The sequence below is a fragment of the Lampris incognitus genome, chromosome 1 (genome assembly GCF_029633865.1).
Source record: "Lampris incognitus isolate fLamInc1 chromosome 1, fLamInc1.hap2, whole genome shotgun sequence".
NCBI classification, from domain to species: domain Eukaryota; kingdom Metazoa; phylum Chordata; class Actinopteri; order Lampriformes; family Lampridae; genus Lampris; species Lampris incognitus.
In genome coordinates this window covers 72,342,176-72,362,079 of record NC_079211.1, presented here as the reverse complement: position 1 = coordinate 72,362,079, position 19,904 = coordinate 72,342,176, and positions in this window count along the sequence as shown.

Genomic DNA, 19,904 nt, shown 5'->3' with positions numbered 1-19,904 from the left:
TCTCTTGGTCTGTCTGTATACCTATCTGATCTTTCTGTCTGTTGGTCTATCTGTATACCTATCTGATCTGTCTGTCTGTTGGTCTCTCTGTATACCTATCTGATCAGTCTGTCTGTATACCTATCTAATCTGTCTGTCTGTTCGTCTGTCTGTATACCTATCTGATCTGTCTGTCTGTATACCTATCTGATCTGTCTGTCTATTGGTCTGTCTGTATACCTATCTGATCTGTCTTTCTGTTGGTCTGTCTGTATACCTATCTGATCTTTCTGTCTGTTGGTCTGTCTGTATACCTATCTGAACTGTCTGTCTGTTGGTCTGTCTGTATACCTATCTGATCTGTCTGTCTGTTGGTCTGTCTGTATACCTATCTGATCAGTCTGTCTGTATACCTATCTGATCTGTCTGTCTGTTGGTGTGTCTGTATACCTATCTGATCTGTCTGTCTGTTGGTCTGTCTGTATACCTATCTGATTAGTCTGTCTGTATACCTATCTGATCTGTCTGTCTGTTGGTGTGTCTGTATACCTATCTGATCTGTGTGTCTGTTGGTCTGTCTGTATACCTATCTGATCTGTCTGTCTGTTGGTCTGTCTGTATACCTATCTGATCTTTCTGTCTGTTGGTCTGTCTGTATACCTATCTGATCTTTCTGTCTGTTGGTCTGTCTGTATACCTATCTGATCTGTCTGTCTGTTGGTCTGTCTGTATACCTATCTGATCAGTCTGTCTGTATACCTATCTGATCTGTCTGTCTGTTGGTGTGTCTGTATACCCATCTGATCAGTCTGTCTGTATACCTATCTGATCTGTCTGTCTGTTGGTCTGTCTGTATACCTATCTGATCTGTCTATCTGTTGGTCTGTCTGTATACCTATCTGATCTTTCTGTCTGTTGGTCTGTCTGTATACCTATCTGATCTTTCTGTCTGTTGGTCTGTCTGTATACCTATCTGATCTGTCTGTCTGTTGGTCTGTCTGTATACCTATCTGATCAGTCTGTCTGTATACCTATCTGATCTGTCTGCCTGTATACCTATCTGATCTGTCTGTCTGTACACCTATCTGATCTGTCTGTATGTTGGTCTGTCTGTATACCTATCTGATCTGTCTGTCTGTTGGTCTGTCTGTATACCTATCTGATCTGTCTGTCTGTATACCTATCTGATCTGTCTGCCTGTTGGTCTGTCTGTATACCTATCTGATCTGTCTATCTGTTGGTCTGTCTGTATACCTATCTGATCTGTCTGTCTGTTGGTCTGTCTGTATACCTATCTGATCTGTCTGTCTGTTGGTCTGTCTGTACACCTATCTGATCTTTCTGTCTGTTGGTCTGTCTGTATACCTATCTGATCTTTCTGTCTGTTGGACTGTCTGTATACCTATCTGATCTTTCTGTCTGTTGGTCTGTCTGTATACCTATCTGATCTGTCTGTCTGTTGGTCTGTCTGTATACCTATCTGATCTGTCTGTCTGTTGGTCTCTCTGTATACCTATCTGATCAGTCTGTCTGTATACCTATCTGATCTGTCTGTCTGTTGGTGTGTCTGTATACCTATCTGATCTGTCCGTCTGTTGGTCTGTCTGTATACCTATCTGATCTTTCTCTCTGTTGGTCTGTCTGTATACCTATCTGATCTTTCTGTCTGTGGGTCTGTTCGTATACCTATCTGAACTGTCTGTCTGTTGGTCTGTCTGTATACCTATCTGATCTGTCTGTCTGTTGGTCTGTCTGTATACCTATCTGATCTGTCTATCTGTTGGTCTGTCTGTATACCTATCTTGATCTTTCTGTCTGTTGGTCTGTCTGTATACCTATCTGATCTGTCTGTCTGTTGGTTTGTCTGTATACCTATCTGATCTTTCTGTCTGTTGGTCTGTCTGTATACCTATCTGATCTGTCTGTCTGTTGGTCTGTCTGTATACCTATCTGATCAGTCTGTCTGTATACCTATCTGATCTGTCTGTCTTTTGGTCTGTCTGTATACCTATCTGATCTGTCTGTCTGTTGGTCTGTCTGTATACCTATCTGATCTGTCTGTCTGTATACCTATCTGATCTGTCTGTCTGTTGGTCTGTCTGTATACCTATCTGATCTGTCTGTCTGTTGTTCTGTCTGTATACCTATCTGATCTGTCTGTCTGTATACCTATCTGATCTGTCTGTCTGTTGGTCTGTCTTTATACCTATCTGATCTGTCTGTCTGTTGGTCTGTCTGTATACCTATCTGATCTGTCTATCTGTTGGTCTGTCTGTATACCTATGTGATCTGTCTGTCTGTTGGTCTGTCTGTATACCTATCCGATCTGTCTTTCTGTTGGTCTCTCTGTACACCTATCTGATCTTTCTGTCTGTTGGTCTGTCTGTATACCTATCTGATCTTTCTGTCTGTTGGTCTGTCTGTATACCTATCTGATCTTTCTGTCTGTTGGTCTGTCTGTATACATATCTGATCTGTCTGTCTGTTGGTCTGTCTGTATACCTATGTGATCCTTCTGTCTGTTGTTCTGTCTGTATACCTATCTGATCTTTCTGTCTGTTGGTCTGTCTGTATACCTATCTGATCTTTCTGTCTGTTGGTCTGTCTGTATACCTATCTGATCTGTCTGTCTGTTGGTCTGTCTGTATACCTATCTGATCTGTCTGTCTGTATACCTATCTGATATTTCTGTCTGTTGGTCTGTCTGTACACCTATCTGATCTTTCTGTCTCTTGGTCTGTCTGTATACCTATCTGATCTTTCTGTCTGTTGGTCTATCTGTATACCTATCTGATCTGTCTGTCTGTATACCTATCTGATCTGTCTGTCTGTTGGTGTGTCTGTATACCTATCTGATCAGTCTGTCTGTATACCTATCTGATCTTTCTATCTGTTGGTCTGTCTGTATACCTATCTGATCTTTCTGTCTGTTGGTCTGTCTGTATACCTATCTGATCTTTCTGTCTGTTGGTCTGTCTGTATACCTATCTGATCTTTCTGTCTGTTGGTCTGTCTGTATACCTATCTGATCAGTCTGTCTGTATACCTATCTGATCTGTCTGTCTATTGGTCTGTCTGTATACCTATCTGATCTGTCTATCTGTTGGTCTGTCTGTATACCTATCTGATCTTTCTGTCTGTTGGTCTGTCTGTATACCTATCTGATCTTTCTGTCTGTTGGTCTGTCTGTATACCTACCTGATCTGTCTGTCTGTTGGTCTTTCTGTATACCTATCTGATCAGTCTGTCTGTATACCTATGTCATCTGTCTGTCTGTTGGTGTGTCTGTATACCTATCTGATCTGTCTGTCTGTTGGTCTGTCTGTATACCTATCTGATCAGTCTGTCTGTTGGTGTGTCTGTATACCTATCTGATCTTTCTGTCTGTTGGTCTGTCTGTATACCTATCTGATCTGTCCGTCTGTTGGTCTGTCTGTATACCTATCTGATCTGTCTGTCTGTTGGTGTGTCTGTATACCTATCTGATATTTCTGTCTGTTGGTCTGTCTGTATACCTATCTGATCTGTCCGTCTGTTGGTCTGTCTGTATACCTATGTGATCCTTCTGTCTGTTGTTCTGTCTGTATACCTATCTGATCTTTCTGTCTGTTGGTCTGTCTGTATACCTATCTGATCTTTCTGTCTGTTGGTCTGTCTGTATACCTATCTGATCTGTCTGTCTGTTGGTCTGTCTGTATACCTATCTGATCTGTCTGTCTGTATACCTATCTGATATTTCTGTCTGTTGGTCTGTCTGTACACCTATCTGATCTTTCTGTCTCTTGGTCTGTCTGTATACCTATCTGATCTTTCTGTCTGTTGGTCTGTCTGTATACCTATCTGATCTGTCTGTCTGTTGGTCTGTCTGTATACCTATCTGATCTGTCTGTCTGTTGGTGTGTCTGTATACCTATCTGATCTTTCTGTCTGTTGGTCTGTCTGTATACCTATCTGATCTGTCTGTCTGTTGGTGTGTCTGTATACCTATCTGATCTTTCTGTCTGTTCGTCTGTCTGTATACCTATGTGATCCTTCTGTCTGTTGTTCTGTCTGTATACCTATCTGATCTTTCTGTCTGTTGGTCTGTCTGTATACCTATCTGATCTTTCTGTCTGTTGGTCTGTCTGTATACCTATCTGATCTGTCTGTCTGTTGGTGTGTCTGTATACCTATCTGATCTGTCTGTCTGTTGGTCTGTCTGTATACCTATCTGATCTGTCTGTCTGTTGGTCTGTCTGTATACCTATCTGATCTGTCTGTCTGTTGGTGTGTCTGTATACCTATCTGATCTTTCTGTCTGTTGGTCTGTCTGTATACCTATCTGATCTGTCCGTCTGTTGGTCTGTCTGTATACCTATGTGATCCTTCTGTCTGTTGTTCTGTCTGTATACCTATCTGATCTTTCTGTCTGTTGGTCTGTCTGTATACCTATCTGATCTTTCTGTCTGTTGGTCTGTCTGTATACCTATCTGATCTGTCTGTCTGTTGGTCTGTCTGTATACCTATCTGATCTGTCTGTCTGTATACCTATCTGATATTTCTGTCTGTTGGTCTGTCTGTACACCTATCTGATCTTTCTGTCTCTTGGTCTGTCTGTATACCTATCTGATCTTTCTGTCTGTTGGTCTATCTGTATACCTATCTGATCTGTCTGTCTGTTGGTCTGTCTGTATACCTATCTGATCAGTCTGTCTGTATACCTATCTAATCTGTCTGTCTGTTCGTCTGTCTGTATACCTATCTGATCTGTCTGTCTGTATACCTATCTGATCTGTCTGTCTATTGGTCTGTCTGTATACCTATCTGATCTGTCTATCTGTTGGTCTGTCTGTATACCTATCTGATCTTTCTGTCTGTTGGTCTGTCTGTATACCTATCTGAACTGTGTGTCTGTTGGTCTGTCTGTATACCTATCTGATCTGTCTGTCTGTTGGTCTGTCTGTATACCTATCTGATCAGTCTGTCTGTATACCTATCTGATCTGTCTGTCTGTTGGTGTGTCTGTATACCTATCTGATCTGTCTGTCTGTTGTTCTGTCTGTATACCTATCTGATCTGTCTGTCTGTATACCTATCTGATCTGTCTGTCTGTTGGTCTGTCTTTATACCTATCTGATCTGTCTGTCTGTTGGTCTGTCTGTATACCTATCTGATCTGTCTATCTGTTGGTCTGTCTGTATACCTATGTGATCTGTCTGTCTGTTGGTCTGTCTGTATACCTATCCGATCTGTCTTTCTGTTGGTCTGTCTGTACACCTATCTGATCTTTCTGTCTGTTGGTCTGTCTGTATACCTATCTGATCTTTCTGTCTGTTGGTCTGTCTGTATACCTATCTGATCTTTCTGTCTGTTGGTCTGTCTGTATACATATCTGATCTGTCTGTCTGTTGGTCTGTCTGTATACCTATCTGATCTGTCTATCTGTTGGTCTGTCTGTATACCTATGTGATCTGTCTGTCTGTTGGTCTGTCTGTATACCTGTCCGATCTGTCTTTCTGTTGGTCTGTCTGTACACCTATCTGATCTTTCTGTCTGTTGGTCTGTCTGTATACCTATCTGATCTTTCTGTCTGTTGGTCTGTCTGTATACCTATCTGATCTTTCTGTCTGTTGGTCTGTCTGTATACATATCTGATCTGTCTGTCTGTTGGTCTGTCTGTATACCTATATGATCCTTCTGTCTGTTGTTCTGTCTGTATACCTATCTGATCTTTCTGTCTGTTGGTCTGTCTGTATACCTATCTGATCTTTCTGTCTGTTGGTCTGTCTGTATACCTATCTGATCTGTCTGTCTGTTGGTCTGTCTGTATACCTATCTGATCTGTCTGTCTGTATACCTATCTGATATTTCTGTCTGTTGGTCTGTCTGTACACCTATCTGATCTTTCTGTCTCTTGGTCTGTCTGTATACCTATCTGATCTTTCTGTCTGTTGGTCTATCTGTATACCTATCTGATCTGTCTGTCTGTATACCTATCTGAACTGTCTGTCTGTTGGTGTGTCTGTATACCTATCTGATCAGTCTGTCTGTATACCTATCTGATCTTTCTATCTGTTGGTCTGTCTGTATACCTATCTGATCTTTCTGTCTGTTGGTCTGTCTGTATACCTATCTGATCTTTCTGTCTGTTGGTCTGTCTGTATACCTATCTGATCTTTCTGTCTGTTGGTCTGTCTGTATACCTATCTGATCAGTCTGTCTGTATACCTATCTGATCTGTCTGTCTATTGGTCTGTCTGTATACCTATCTGATCTGTCTATCTGTTGGTCTGTCTGTATACCTATCTGATCTTTCTGTCTGTTGGTCTGTCTGTATACCTATCTGATCTTTCTGTCTGTTGGTCTGTCTGTATACCTACCTGATCTGTCTGTCTGTTGGTCTTTCTGTATACCTATCTGATCAGTCTGTCTGTATACCTATGTCATCTGTCTGTCTGTTGGTGTGTCTGTATACCTATCTGATCTGTCTGTCTGTTGGTCTGTCTGTATACCTATCTGATCAGTCTGTCTGTATACCTATCTGATCTGTCTGTCTGTTGGTGTGTCTGTATACCTATCTGATCTTTCTGTCTGTTGGTCTGTCTGTATACCTATCTGATCTGTCTGTCTGTTGGTCTGTCTGTATACCTATGTGATCCTTCTGTCTGTTGTTCTGTCTGTATACCTATCTGATCTTTCTGTCTGTTGGTCTGTCTGTATACCTATCTGATCTTTCTGTCTGTTGGTCTGTCTGTATACCTATCTGATCTGTCTGTCTGTTGGTCTGTCTGTATACCTATCTGATCTGTCTGTCTGTATACCTATCTGATCTTTCTGTCTGTTGGTCTATCTGTATACCTATCTGATCTGTCTGTCTGTTGGTGTGTCTGTATACCTATCTGATCAGTCTGTCTGTATACCTATCTAATCTGTCTGTCTGTTCGTCTGTCTGTATACCTATCTGATCTGTCTGTCTATTGGTCTGTCTGTATACCTATCTGATCTGTCTATCTGTTGGTCTGTCTGTATACCTATCTGATCTTTCTGTCTGTTGGTCTGTCTGTATACCTATCTGATCTGTCTGTCTGTTGGTGTGTCTGTATACCTATCTGATCTGTCTGTCTGTTGTTCTGTCTGTATACCTATCTGATCTGTCTGTCTGTATACCTATCTGATCTGTCTGTCTGTTGGTCTGTCTTTATACCTATCTGATCTGTCTGTCTGTTGGTCTGTCTGTATACCTATCTGATCTGTCTATCTGTTGGTCTGTCTGTATACCTATGTGATCTGTCCGTCTGTTGGTCTGTCTGTATACCTATGTGATCCTTCTGTCTGTTGTTCTGTCTGTATACCTATCTGATCTTTCTGTCTGTTGGTCTGTCTGTATACCTATCTGATCTTTCTGTCTGTTGGTCTGTCTGTATACCTATCTGATCTGTCTGTCTGTTGGTCTGTCTGTATACCTATCTGATCTGTCTGTCTGTATACCTATCTGATATTTCTGTCTGTTGGTCTGTCTGTACACCTATCTGATCTTTCTGTCTCTTGGTCTGTCTGTATACCTATCTGATCTTTCTGTCTGTTGGTCTGTCTGTATACCTATCTGATCTGTCTGTCTGTTGGTCTGTCTGTATACCTATCTGATCTGTCTGTCTGTTGGTGTGTCTGTATACCTATCTGATCTTTCTGTCTGTTGGTCTGTCTGTATACCTATCTGATCTGTCTGTCTGTTGGTGTGTCTGTATACCTATCTGATCTTTCTGTCTGTTGGTCTGTCTGTATACCTATGTGATCCTTCTGTCTGTTGTTCTGTCTGTATACCTATCTGATCTTTCTGTCTGTTGGTCTGTCTGTATACCTATCTGATCTTTCTGTCTGTTGGTCTGTCTGTATACCTATCTGATCTGTCTGTCTGTTGGTGTGTCTGTATACCTATCTGATCTGTCTGTCTGTTGGTCTGTCTGTATACCTATCTGATCTGTCTGTCTGTTGGTCTGTCTGTATACCTATCTGATCTGTCTGTCTGTTGGTGTGTCTGTATACCTATCTGATCTTTCTGTCTGTTGGTCTGTCTGTATACCTATCTGATCTGTCCGTCTGTTGGTCTGTCTGTATACCTATGTGATCCTTCTGTCTGTTGTTCTGTCTGTATACCTATCTGATCTTTCTGTCTGTTGGTCTGTCTGTATACCTATCTGATCTTTCTGTCTGTTGGTCTGTCTGTATACCTATCTGATCTGTCTGTCTGTTGGTCTGTCTGTATACCTATCTGATCTGTCTGTCTGTATACCTATCTGATATTTCTGTCTGTTGGTCTGTCTGTACACCTATCTGATCTTTCTGTCTCTTGGTCTGTCTGTATACCTATCTGATCTTTCTGTCTGTTGGTCTATCTGTATACCTATCTGATCTGTCTGTCTGTTGGTCTGTCTGTATACCTATCTGATCAGTCTGTCTGTATACCTATCTAATCTGTCTGTCTGTTCGTCTGTCTGTATACCTATCTGATCTGTCTGTCTGTATACCTATCTGATCTGTCTGTCTATTGGTCTGTCTGTATACCTATCTGATCTGTCTATCTGTTGGTCTGTCTGTATACCTATCTGATCTTTCTGTCTGTTGGTCTGTCTGTATACCTATCTGAACTGTGTGTCTGTTGGTCTGTCTGTATACCTATCTGATCTGTCTGTCTGTTGGTCTGTCTGTATACCTATCTGATCAGTCTGTCTGTATACCTATCTGATCTGTCTGTCTGTTGGTGTGTCTGTATACCTATCTGATCTGTCTGTCTGTTGTTCTGTCTGTATACCTATCTGATCTGTCTGTCTGTATACCTATCTGATCTGTCTGTCTGTTGGTCTGTCTTTATACCTATCTGATCTGTCTGTCTGTTGGTCTGTCTGTATACCTATCTGATCTGTCTATCTGTTGGTCTGTCTGTATACCTATGTGATCTGTCTGTCTGTTGGTCTGTCTGTATACCTATCCGATCTGTCTTTCTGTTGGTCTGTCTGTACACCTATCTGATCTTTCTGTCTGTTGGTCTGTCTGTATACCTATCTGATCTTTCTGTCTGTTGGTCTGTCTGTATACCTATCTGATCTTTCTGTCTGTTGGTCTGTCTGTATACATATCTGATCTGTCTGTCTGTTGGTCTGTCTGTATACCTATCTGATCTGTCTATCTGTTGGTCTGTCTGTATACCTATGTGATCTGTCTGTCTGTTGGTCTGTCTGTATACCTGTCCGATCTGTCTTTCTGTTGGTCTGTCTGTACACCTATCTGATCTTTCTGTCTGTTGGTCTGTCTGTATACCTATCTGATCTTTCTGTCTGTTGGTCTGTCTGTATACCTATCTGATCTTTCTGTCTGTTGGTCTGTCTGTATACATATCTGATCTGTCTGTCTGTTGGTCTGTCTGTATACCTATATGATCCTTCTGTCTGTTGTTCTGTCTGTATACCTATCTGATCTTTCTGTCTGTTGGTCTGTCTGTATACCTATCTGATCTTTCTGTCTGTTGGTCTGTCTGTATACCTATCTGATCTGTCTGTCTGTTGGTCTGTCTGTATACCTATCTGATCTGTCTGTCTGTATACCTATCTGATATTTCTGTCTGTTGGTCTGTCTGTACACCTATCTGATCTTTCTGTCTCTTGGTCTGTCTGTATACCTATCTGATCTTTCTGTCTGTTGGTCTATCTGTATACCTATCTGATCTGTCTGTCTGTATACCTATCTGAACTGTCTGTCTGTTGGTGTGTCTGTATACCTATCTGATCAGTCTGTCTGTATACCTATCTGATCTTTCTATCTGTTGGTCTGTCTGTATACCTATCTGATCTTTCTGTCTGTTGGTCTGTCTGTATACCTATCTGATCTTTCTGTCTGTTGGTCTGTCTGTATACCTATCTGATCTTTCTGTCTGTTGGTCTGTCTGTATACCTATCTGATCAGTCTGTCTGTATACCTATCTGATCTGTCTGTCTATTGGTCTGTCTGTATACCTATCTGATCTGTCTATCTGTTGGTCTGTCTGTATACCTATCTGATCTTTCTGTCTGTTGGTCTGTCTGTATACCTATCTGATCTTTCTGTCTGTTGGTCTGTCTGTATACCTACCTGATCTGTCTGTCTGTTGGTCTTTCTGTATACCTATCTGATCAGTCTGTCTGTATACCTATGTCATCTGTCTGTCTGTTGGTGTGTCTGTATACCTATCTGATCTGTCTGTCTGTTGGTCTGTCTGTATACCTATCTGATCAGTCTGTCTGTATACCTATCTGATCTGTCTGTCTGTTGGTGTGTCTGTATACCTATCTGATCTTTCTGTCTGTTGGTCTGTCTGTATACCTATCTGATCTGTCTGTCTGTTGGTCTGTCTGTATACCTATGTGATCCTTCTGTCTGTTGTTCTGTCTGTATACCTATCTGATCTTTCTGTCTGTTGGTCTGTCTGTATACCTATCTGATCTTTCTGTCTGTTGGTCTGTCTGTATACCTATCTGATCTGTCTGTCTGTTGGTCTGTCTGTATACCTATCTGATCTGTCTGTCTGTATACCTATCTGATCTTTCTGTCTGTTGGTCTATCTGTATACCTATCTGATCTGTCTGTCTGTTGGTGTGTCTGTATACCTATCTGATCAGTCTGTCTGTATACCTATCTAATCTGTCTGTCTGTTCGTCTGTCTGTATACCTATCTGATCTGTCTGTCTATTGGTCTGTCTGTATACCTATCTGATCTGTCTATCTGTTGGTCTGTCTGTATACCTATCTGATCTTTCTGTCTGTTGGTCTGTCTGTATACCTATCTGATCTGTCTGTCTGTTGGTGTGTCTGTATACCTATCTGATCTGTCTGTCTGTTGTTCTGTCTGTATACCTATCTGATCTGTCTGTCTGTATACCTATCTGATCTGTCTGTCTGTTGGTCTGTCTTTATACCTATCTGATCTGTCTGTCTGTTGGTCTGTCTGTATACCTATCTGATCTGTCTATCTGTTGGTCTGTCTGTATACCTATGTGATCTGTCTGTCTGTTGGTCTGTCTGTATACCTATCCGATCTGTCTTTCTGTTGGTCTGTCTGTACACCTATCTGATCTTTCTGTCTGTTGGTCTGTCTGTATACCTATCTGATCTTTCTGTCTGTTGGTCTGTCTGTATACCTATCTGATCTTTCTGTCTGTTGGTCTGTCTGTATACATATCTGATCTGTCTGTCTGTTGGTCTGTCTGTATACCTATGTGATCCTTCTGTCTGTTGTTCTGTCTGTATACCTATCTGATCTTTCTGTCTGTTGGTCTGTCTGTAAACCTATCTGATCTTTCTGTCTGTTGGTCTGTCTGTATACCTATCTGATCTGTCTGTCTGTTGGTCTGTCTGTATACCTATCTGATCTGTCTGTCTGTATACCTATCTGATCTGTCTGTCTGTTGGTCTGTCTTTATACCTATCTGATCTGTCTGTCTGTTGGTCTGTCTGTATACCTATCTGATCTGTCTATCTGTTGGTCTGTCTGTATACCTATGTGATCTGTCTGTCTGTTGGTCTGTCTGTATACCTATCCGATCTGTCTTTCTGTTGGTCTGTCTGTACACCTATCTGATCTTTCTGTCTGTTGGTCTGTCTGTATACCTATCTGATCTTTCTGTCTGTTGGTCTGTCTGTATACCTATCTGATCTTTCTGTCTGTTGGTCTGTCTGTATACATATCTGATCTGTCTGTCTGTTGGTCTGTCTGTATACCTATGTGATCCTTCTGTCTGTTGTTCTGTCTGTATACCTATCTGATCTTTCTGTCTGTTGGTCTGTCTGTAAACCTATCTGATCTTTCTGTCTGTTGGTCTGTCTGTATACCTATCTGATCTGTCTGTCTGTTGGTCTGTCTGTATACCTATCTGATCTGTCTGTCTGTATACCTATCTGATATTTCTGTCTGTTGGTCTGTCTGTACACCAATCTGATCTTTCTGTCTCTTGGTCTGTCTGTATACCTATCTGATCTTTCTGTCTGTTGGTCTATCTGTATACCTATCTGATCTGTCTGTCTGTATACCTATCTGATCTGTCTGTCTGTTGGTGTGTCTGTATACCTATCTGATCAGTCTGTCTGTATACCTATCTGATCTTTCTATCTGTTGGTCTGTCTGTATACCTATCTGATCTTTCTGTCTGTTGGTCTGTCTGTATACCTATCTGATCTTTCTGTCTGTTGGTCTATCTGTATACCTATCTGATCTTTCTGTCTGTTGGTCTGTCTGTATACATATCTGATCAGTCTGTCTGTATACCTATCTGATCTGTCTGTCTGTTGGTCTGTCTGTATACCTATCTGATCTGTCTATCTGTTGGTCTGTCTGTATACCTATCTGATCTTTCTGTCTGTTGGTCTGTCTGTATACCTATCTGATCTTTCTGTCTGTTGGTCTGTCTGTATACCTACCTGATCTGTCTGTCTGTTGGTCTTTCTGTATACCTATCTGATCAGTCTGTCTGTATACCTATGTCATCTGTCTGTCTGTTGGTGTGTCTGTATACCTATCTGATCTGTCTGTCTGTTGGTCTGTCTGTATACCTATCTGATCAGTCTGTCTGTATACCTATCTGATCTGTCTGTCTGTTGGTGTGTCTGTATACCTATCTGATCTGTCTGTCTGTTGGTCTGTCTGTATACCTATCTGATCTTTCTGTCTGTTGGTCTGTCTGTATACCTATCTGATCTTTCTGTCTGTGGGTCTGTTCGTATACCTATCTGAACTGTCTGCCTGTTGGTCTGTCTGTATACCTATCTGATCAGTCTGTCTGTTGGTCTGTCTGTATACCTATCTGATCTTTCTGTCTGTTGGTCTGTCTGTATACCTATCTGATCTGTCTGTCTGTTGGTCTGTCTGTATACCTATCTGATCTGTCTGTCTGTATACCTATCTGATATTTCTGTCTGTTGGTCTGTCTGTACACCTATCTGATCTTTCTGTCTCTTGGTCTGTCTGTATACCTATCTGATCTTTCTGTCTGTTGGTCTATCTGTATACCTATCTGATCTGTCTGTCTGTATACCTATCTGAACTGTCTGTCTGTTGGTGTGTCTGTATACCTATCTGATCAGTCTGTCTGTATACCTATCTGATCTTTCTATCTGTTGGTCTGTCTGTATACCTATCTGATCTTTCTGTCTGTTGGTCTGTCTGTATACCTATCTGATCTTTCTGTCTGTTGGTCTGTCTGTATACCTATCTGATCTTTCTGTCTGTTGGTCTGTCTGTATACCTATCTGATCAGTCTGTCTGTATACCTATCTGATCTGTCTGTCTATTGGTCTGTCTGTATACCTATCTGATCTGTCTATCTGTTGGTCTGTCTGTATACCTATCTGATCTTTCTGTCTGTTGGTCTGTCTGTATACCTATCTGATCTTTCTGTCTGTTGGTCTGTCTGTATACCTACCTGATCTGTCTGTCTGTTGGTCTTTCTGTATACCTATCTGATCAGTCTGTCTGTATACCTATGTCATCTGTCTGTCTGTTGGTGTGTCTGTATACCTATCTGATCTGTCTGTCTGTTGGTCTGTCTGTATACCTATCTGATCAGTCTGTCTGTATACCTATCTGATCTGTCTGTCTGTTGGTGTGTCTGTATACCTATCTGATCTTTCTGTCTGTTGGTCTGTCTGTATACCTATCTGATCTGTCTGTCTGTTGGTCTGTCTGTATACCTATGTGATCCTTCTGTCTGTTGTTCTGTCTGTATACCTATCTGATCTTTCTGTCTGTTGGTCTGTCTGTATACCTATCTGATCTTTCTGTCTGTTGGTCTGTCTGTATACCTATCTGATCTGTCTGTCTGTTGGTCTGTCTGTATACCTATCTGATCTGTCTGTCTGTATACCTATCTGATATTTCTGTCTGTTGGTCTGTCTGTACACCTATCTGATCTTTCTGTATTTGGTCTGTCTGTATACCTATCTGATCTTTCTGTCTGTTGGTCTATCTGTATACCTATCTGATCTGTCTGTCTGTTGGTGTGTCTGTATACCTATCTGATCAGTCTGTCTGTATACCTATCTAATCTGTCTGTCTGTTCGTCTGTCTGTATACCTATCTGATCTGTCTGTCTATTGGTCTGTCTGTATACCTATCTGATCTGTCTATCTGTTGGTCTGTCTGTATACCTATCTGATCTTTCTGTCTGTTGGTCTGTCTGTATACCTATCTGATCTGTCTGTCTGTTGGTCTGTCTGTATACCTATCTGATCAGTCTGTCTGTATACCTATCTGATCTGTCTGTCTGTTGGTGTGTCTGTATACCTATCTGATCTGTCTGTCTGTTGTTCTGTCTGTATACCTATCTGATCTGTCTGTCTGTATACCTATCTGATCTGTCTGTCTGTTGGTCTGTCTTTATACCTATCTGATCTGTCTGTCTGTTGGTCTGTCTGTATACCTATCTGATCTGTCTATCTGTTGGTCTGTCTGTATACCTATGTGATCTGTCTGTCTGTTGGTCTGTCTGTACACCTATCTGATCTTTCTGTCTGTTGGTCTGTCTGTATACCTATCTGATCTTTCTGTCTGTTGGTCTGTCTGTATACCTATCTGATCTTTCTGTCTGTTGGTCTGTCTGTATACCTATCTGATCTTTCTGTCTGTTGGTCTGTCTGTATACATATCTGATCTGTCTGTCTGTTGGTCTGTCTGTATACCTATGTGATCCTTCTGTCTGTTGTTCTGTCTGTATACCTATCTGATCTTTCTGTCTGTTGGTCTGTCTGTAAACCTATCTGATCTTTCTGTCTGTTGGTCTGTCTGTATACCTATCTGATCTGTCTGTCTGTTGGTCTGTCTGTATACCTATCTGATCTGTCTGTCTGTATACCTATCTGATATTTCTGTCTGTTGGTCTGTCTGTACACCAATCTGATCTTTCTGTCTCTTGGTCTGTCTGTATACCTATCTGATCTTTCTGTCTGTTGGTCTATCTGTATACCTATCTGATCTGTCTGTCTGTATACCTATCTGATCTGTCTGTCTGTTGGTGTGTCTGTATACCTATCTGATCAGTCTGTCTGTATACCTATCTGATCTTTCTATCTGTTGGTCTGTCTGTATACCTATCTGATCTTTCTGTCTGTTGGTCTGTCTGTATACCTATCTGATCTTTCTGTCTGTTGGTCTATCTGTATACCTATCTGATCTTTCTGTCTGTTGGTCTGTCTGTATACATATCTGATCAGTCTGTCTGTATACCTATCTGATCTGTCTGTCTGTTGGTCTGTCTGTATACCTATCTGATCTGTCTATCTGTTGGTCTGTCTGTATACCTATCTGATCTTTCTGTCTGTTGGTCTGTCTGTATACCTATCTGATCTTTCTGTCTGTTGGTCTGTCTGTATACCTACCTGATCTGTCTGTCTGTTGGTCTTTCTGTATACCTATCTGATCAGTCTGTCTGTATACCTATGTCATCTGTCTGTCTGTTGGTGTGTCTGTATACCTATCTGATCTGTCTGTCTGTTGGTCTGTCTGTATACCTATCTGATCAGTCTGTCTGTATACCTATCTGATCTGTCTGTCTGTTGGTGTGTCTGTATACCTATCTGATCTGTCTGTCTGTTGGTCTGTCTGTATACCTATCTGATCTTTCTGTCTGTTGGTCTGTCTGTATACCTATCTGATCTTTCTGTCTGTGGGTCTGTTCGTATACCTATCTGAACTGTCTGCCTGTTGGTCTGTCTGTATACCTATCTGATCAGTCTGTCTGTATACCTATCTGATCTGTCTGTCTGTTGGTCTGTCTGTATACCTATCTGATCTGTCTATCTGTTGGTCTGTCTGTATACCTATCTTGATCTTTCTGTCTGTTGGTCTGTCTGTATACCTATCTGATCTGTCTGTCTGTTGGTTTGTCTGTATACCTATCTGATCTTTCTGTCTGTTGGTCTGTCTGTATACCTATCTGATCTGTCTTTCTGTTGGTCTGTCTGTATACCTATCTGATCAGTCTGTCTGTATACCTATCTGATCTGTCTGTCTTTTGGTCTGTCTGTATACCTATCTGATCTGTCTGTCTGTTGGTCTGTCTGTATACCTATCTGATCTGTCTGTCTGTATACCTATCTGATCTGTCTGTCTGTTGGTCTGTCTGTATACCTATCTGATCTGTCTGTCTGTTGTTCTGTCTGTATACCTATCTGATCTGTCTGTCTGTATACCTATCTGATCTGTCTGTCTGTTGGTCTGTCTGTATACCTATGTGATCTGTCTGTCTGTTGGTCTGTCTGTATACCTATCTGATCTTTCTGTCTGTTGGTCTGTCTGTATACCTATCTGATCTTTCTGTCTGTTGGTCTGTCTGTAAACCTATCTGATCTTTCTGTCTGTTGGTCTGTCTGTATACCTATCTGATCTGTCTGTCTGTTGGTCTGTCTGTATACCTATCTGATCTGTCTGTCTGTATACCTATCTGATATTTCTGTCTGTTGGTCTGTCTGTAAACCTATCTGATCTTTCTGTCTCTTGGTCTGTCTGTATACCTATCTGATCTTTCTGTCTGTTGGTCTATCTGTATACCTATCTGATCTGTCTGTCTGTATACCTATCTGATCTGTCTGTCTGTTGGTGTGTCTGTATACCTATCTGATCTGTCTGTCTGTATACCTATCTGATCTGTCTGTCTGTTGGTCTGTCTTTATACCTATCTGATCTGTCTGTCTGTTGGTCTGTCTGTATACCTATCTGATCTGTCTATCTGTTGGTCTGTCTGTATACCTATGTGATCTGTCTGTCTGTTGGTCTGTCTGTATACCTATCCGATCTGTCTTTCTGTTGGTCTGTCTGTACACCTATCTGATCTTTCTGTCTGTTGGTCTGTCTGTATACCTATCTGATCTTTCTGTCTGTTGGTCTGTCTGTATACCTATCTGATCTTTCTGTCTGTTGGTCTGTCTGTATACATATCTGATCTGTCTGTCTGTTGGTCTGTCTGTATACCTGTCCGATCTGTCTTTCTGTTGGTCTGTCTGTACACCTATCTGATCTTTCTGTCTGTTGGTCTGTCTGTATACCTATCTGATCTTTCTGTCTGTTGGTCTGTCTGTATACCTATCTGATCTTTCTGTCTGTTGGTCTGTCTGTATACATATCTGATCTGTCTGTCTGTTGGTCTGTCTGTATACCTATGTGATCCTTCTGTCTGTTGTTCTGTCTGTATACCTATCTGATCTTTCTGTCTGTTGGTCTGTCTGTATACCTATCTGATCTTTCTGTCTGTTGGTCTGTCTGTATACCTATTTGATCTGTCTGTCTGTTGGTCTGTCTGTATACCTATCTGATCTGTCTGTCTGTATACCTATCTGATATTTCTGTCTGTTGGTCTGTCTGTACACCTATCTGATCTTTCTGTCTCTTGGTCTGTCTGTATACCTATCTGATCTTTCTGTCTGTTGGTCTATCTGTATACCTATCTGATCTGTCTGTCTGTATACCTATCTGATCTGTCTGTCTGTTGGTGTGTCTGTATACCTATCTGATCAGTCTGTCTGTATACCTATCTGATCTTTCTATCTGTTGGTCTGTCTGTATACCTATCTGATCTTTCTGTCTGTTGGTCTGTCTGTATACCTATCTGATCTTTCTGTCTGTTGGTCTGTCTGTATACCTATCTGATCTTTCTGTCTGTTGGTCTGTCTGTATACCTATCTGATCAGTCTGTCTGTATACCTATCTGATCTGTCTGTCTATTGGTCTGTCTGTATACCTATCTGATCTGTCTATCTGTTGGTCTGTCTGTATACCTATCTGATCTTTCTGTCTGTTGGTCTGTCTGTATACCTATCTGATCTTTCTGTCTGTTGGTCTGTCTGTATACCTACCTGATCTGTCTGTCTGTTGGTCTTTCTGTATACCTATCTGATCAGTCTGTCTGTATACCTATGTCATCTGTCTGTCTGTTGGTGTGTCTGTATACCTATCTGATCTGTCTGTCTGTTGGTCTGTCTGTATACCTATCTGATCAGTCTGTCTGTATACCTATCTGATCTGTCTGTCTGTTGGTGTGTCTGTATACCTATCTGATCTTTCTGTCTGTTGGTCTGTCTGTATACCTATCTGATCTGTCTGTCTGTTGGTCTGTCTGTATACCTATGTGATCCTTCTGTCTGTTGTTCTGTCTGTATACCTATCTGATCTTTCTGTCTGTTGGTCTGTCTGTATACCTATCTGATCTTTCTGTCTGTTGGTCTGTCTGTATACCTATCTGATCTGTCTGTCTGTTGGTCTGTCTGTATACCTATCTGATCTGTCTGTCTGTATACCTATCTGATATTTCTGTCTGTTGGTCTGTCTGTACACCTATCTGATCTTTCTGTCTCTTGGTCTGTCTGTATACCTATCTGATCTTTCTGTCTGTTGGTCTATCTGTATACCTATCTGATCTGTCTGTCTGTTGGTCTGTCTGTATACCTATCTGATCAGTCTGTCTGTATACCTATCTAATCTGTCTGTCTGTTCGTCTGTCTGTATACCTATCTGATCTGTCTGTCTGTATACCTATCTGATCTGTCTGTCTATTGGTCTGTCTGTATACCTATCTGATCTGTCTATCTGTTGGTCTGTCTGTATACCTATCTGATCTTTCTGTCTGTTGGTCTGTCTGTATACCTATCTGATCTGTCTGTCTGTTGGTCTGTCTGTATACCTATCTGATCAGTCTGTCTGTATACCTATCTGATCTGTCTGTCTGTTGGTGTGTCTGTATACCTATCTGATCTGTCTGTCTGTTGTTCTGTCTGTATACCTATCTGATCTGTCTGTCTGTATACCTATCTGATCTGTCTGTCTGTTGGTCTGTCTTTATACCTATCTGATCTGTCTGTCTGTTGGTCTGTCTGTATACCTATCTGATCTGTCTATCTGTTGGTCTGTCTGTATACCTATGTGATCTGTCTGTCTGTTGGTCTGTCTGTATACCTATCCGATCTGTCTTTCTGTTGGTCTGTCTGTACACCTATCTGATCTTTCTGTCTGTTGGTCTGTCTGTATACCTATCTGATCTTTCTGTCTGTTGGTCTGTCTGTATACCTATCTGATCTTTCTGTCTGTTGGTCTGTCTGTATACATATCTGATCTGTCTGTCTGTTGGTCTGTCTGTATACCTATGTGATCCTTCTGTCTGTTGTTCTGTCTGTATACCTATCTGATCTTTCTGTCTGTTGGTCTGTCTGTAAACCTATCTGATCTTTCTGTCTGTTGGTCTGTCTGTATACCTATCTGATCTGTCTGTCTGTTGGTCTGTCTGTATACCTATCTGATCTGTCTGTCTGTATACCTATCTGATATTTCTGTCTGTTGGTCTGTCTGTACACCTATCTGATCTTTCTGTCTCTTGGTCTGTCTGTATACCTATCTGATCTTTCTGTCTGTTGGTCTATCTGTATACCTATCTGATCTGTCTGTCTGTATACCTATCTGATCTGTCTGTCTGTTGGTGTGTCTGTATACCTATCTGATCAGTCTGTCTGTATACCTATCTGATCTTTCTATCTGTTGGTCTGTCTGTATACCTATCTGATCTTTCTGTCTGTTGGTCTGTCTGTATACCTATCTGATCTTTCTGTCTGTTGGTCTGTCTGTATACCTATCTGATCTTTCTGTCTGTTGGTCTGTCTGTATACATATCTGATCAGTCTGTCTGTATACCTATCTGATCTGTCTGTCTGTTGGTCTGTCTGTATACCTATCTGATCTGTCTATCTGTTGGTCTGTCTGTATACCTATCTGATCTTTCTGTCTGTTGGTCTGTCTGTATACCTATCTGATCTTTCTGTCTGTTGGTCTGTCTGTATACCTACCTGATCTGTCTGTCTGTTGGTCTTTCTGTATACCTATCTGATCAGTCTGTCTGTATACCTATGTCATCTGTCTGTCTGTTGGTGTGTCTGTATACCTATCT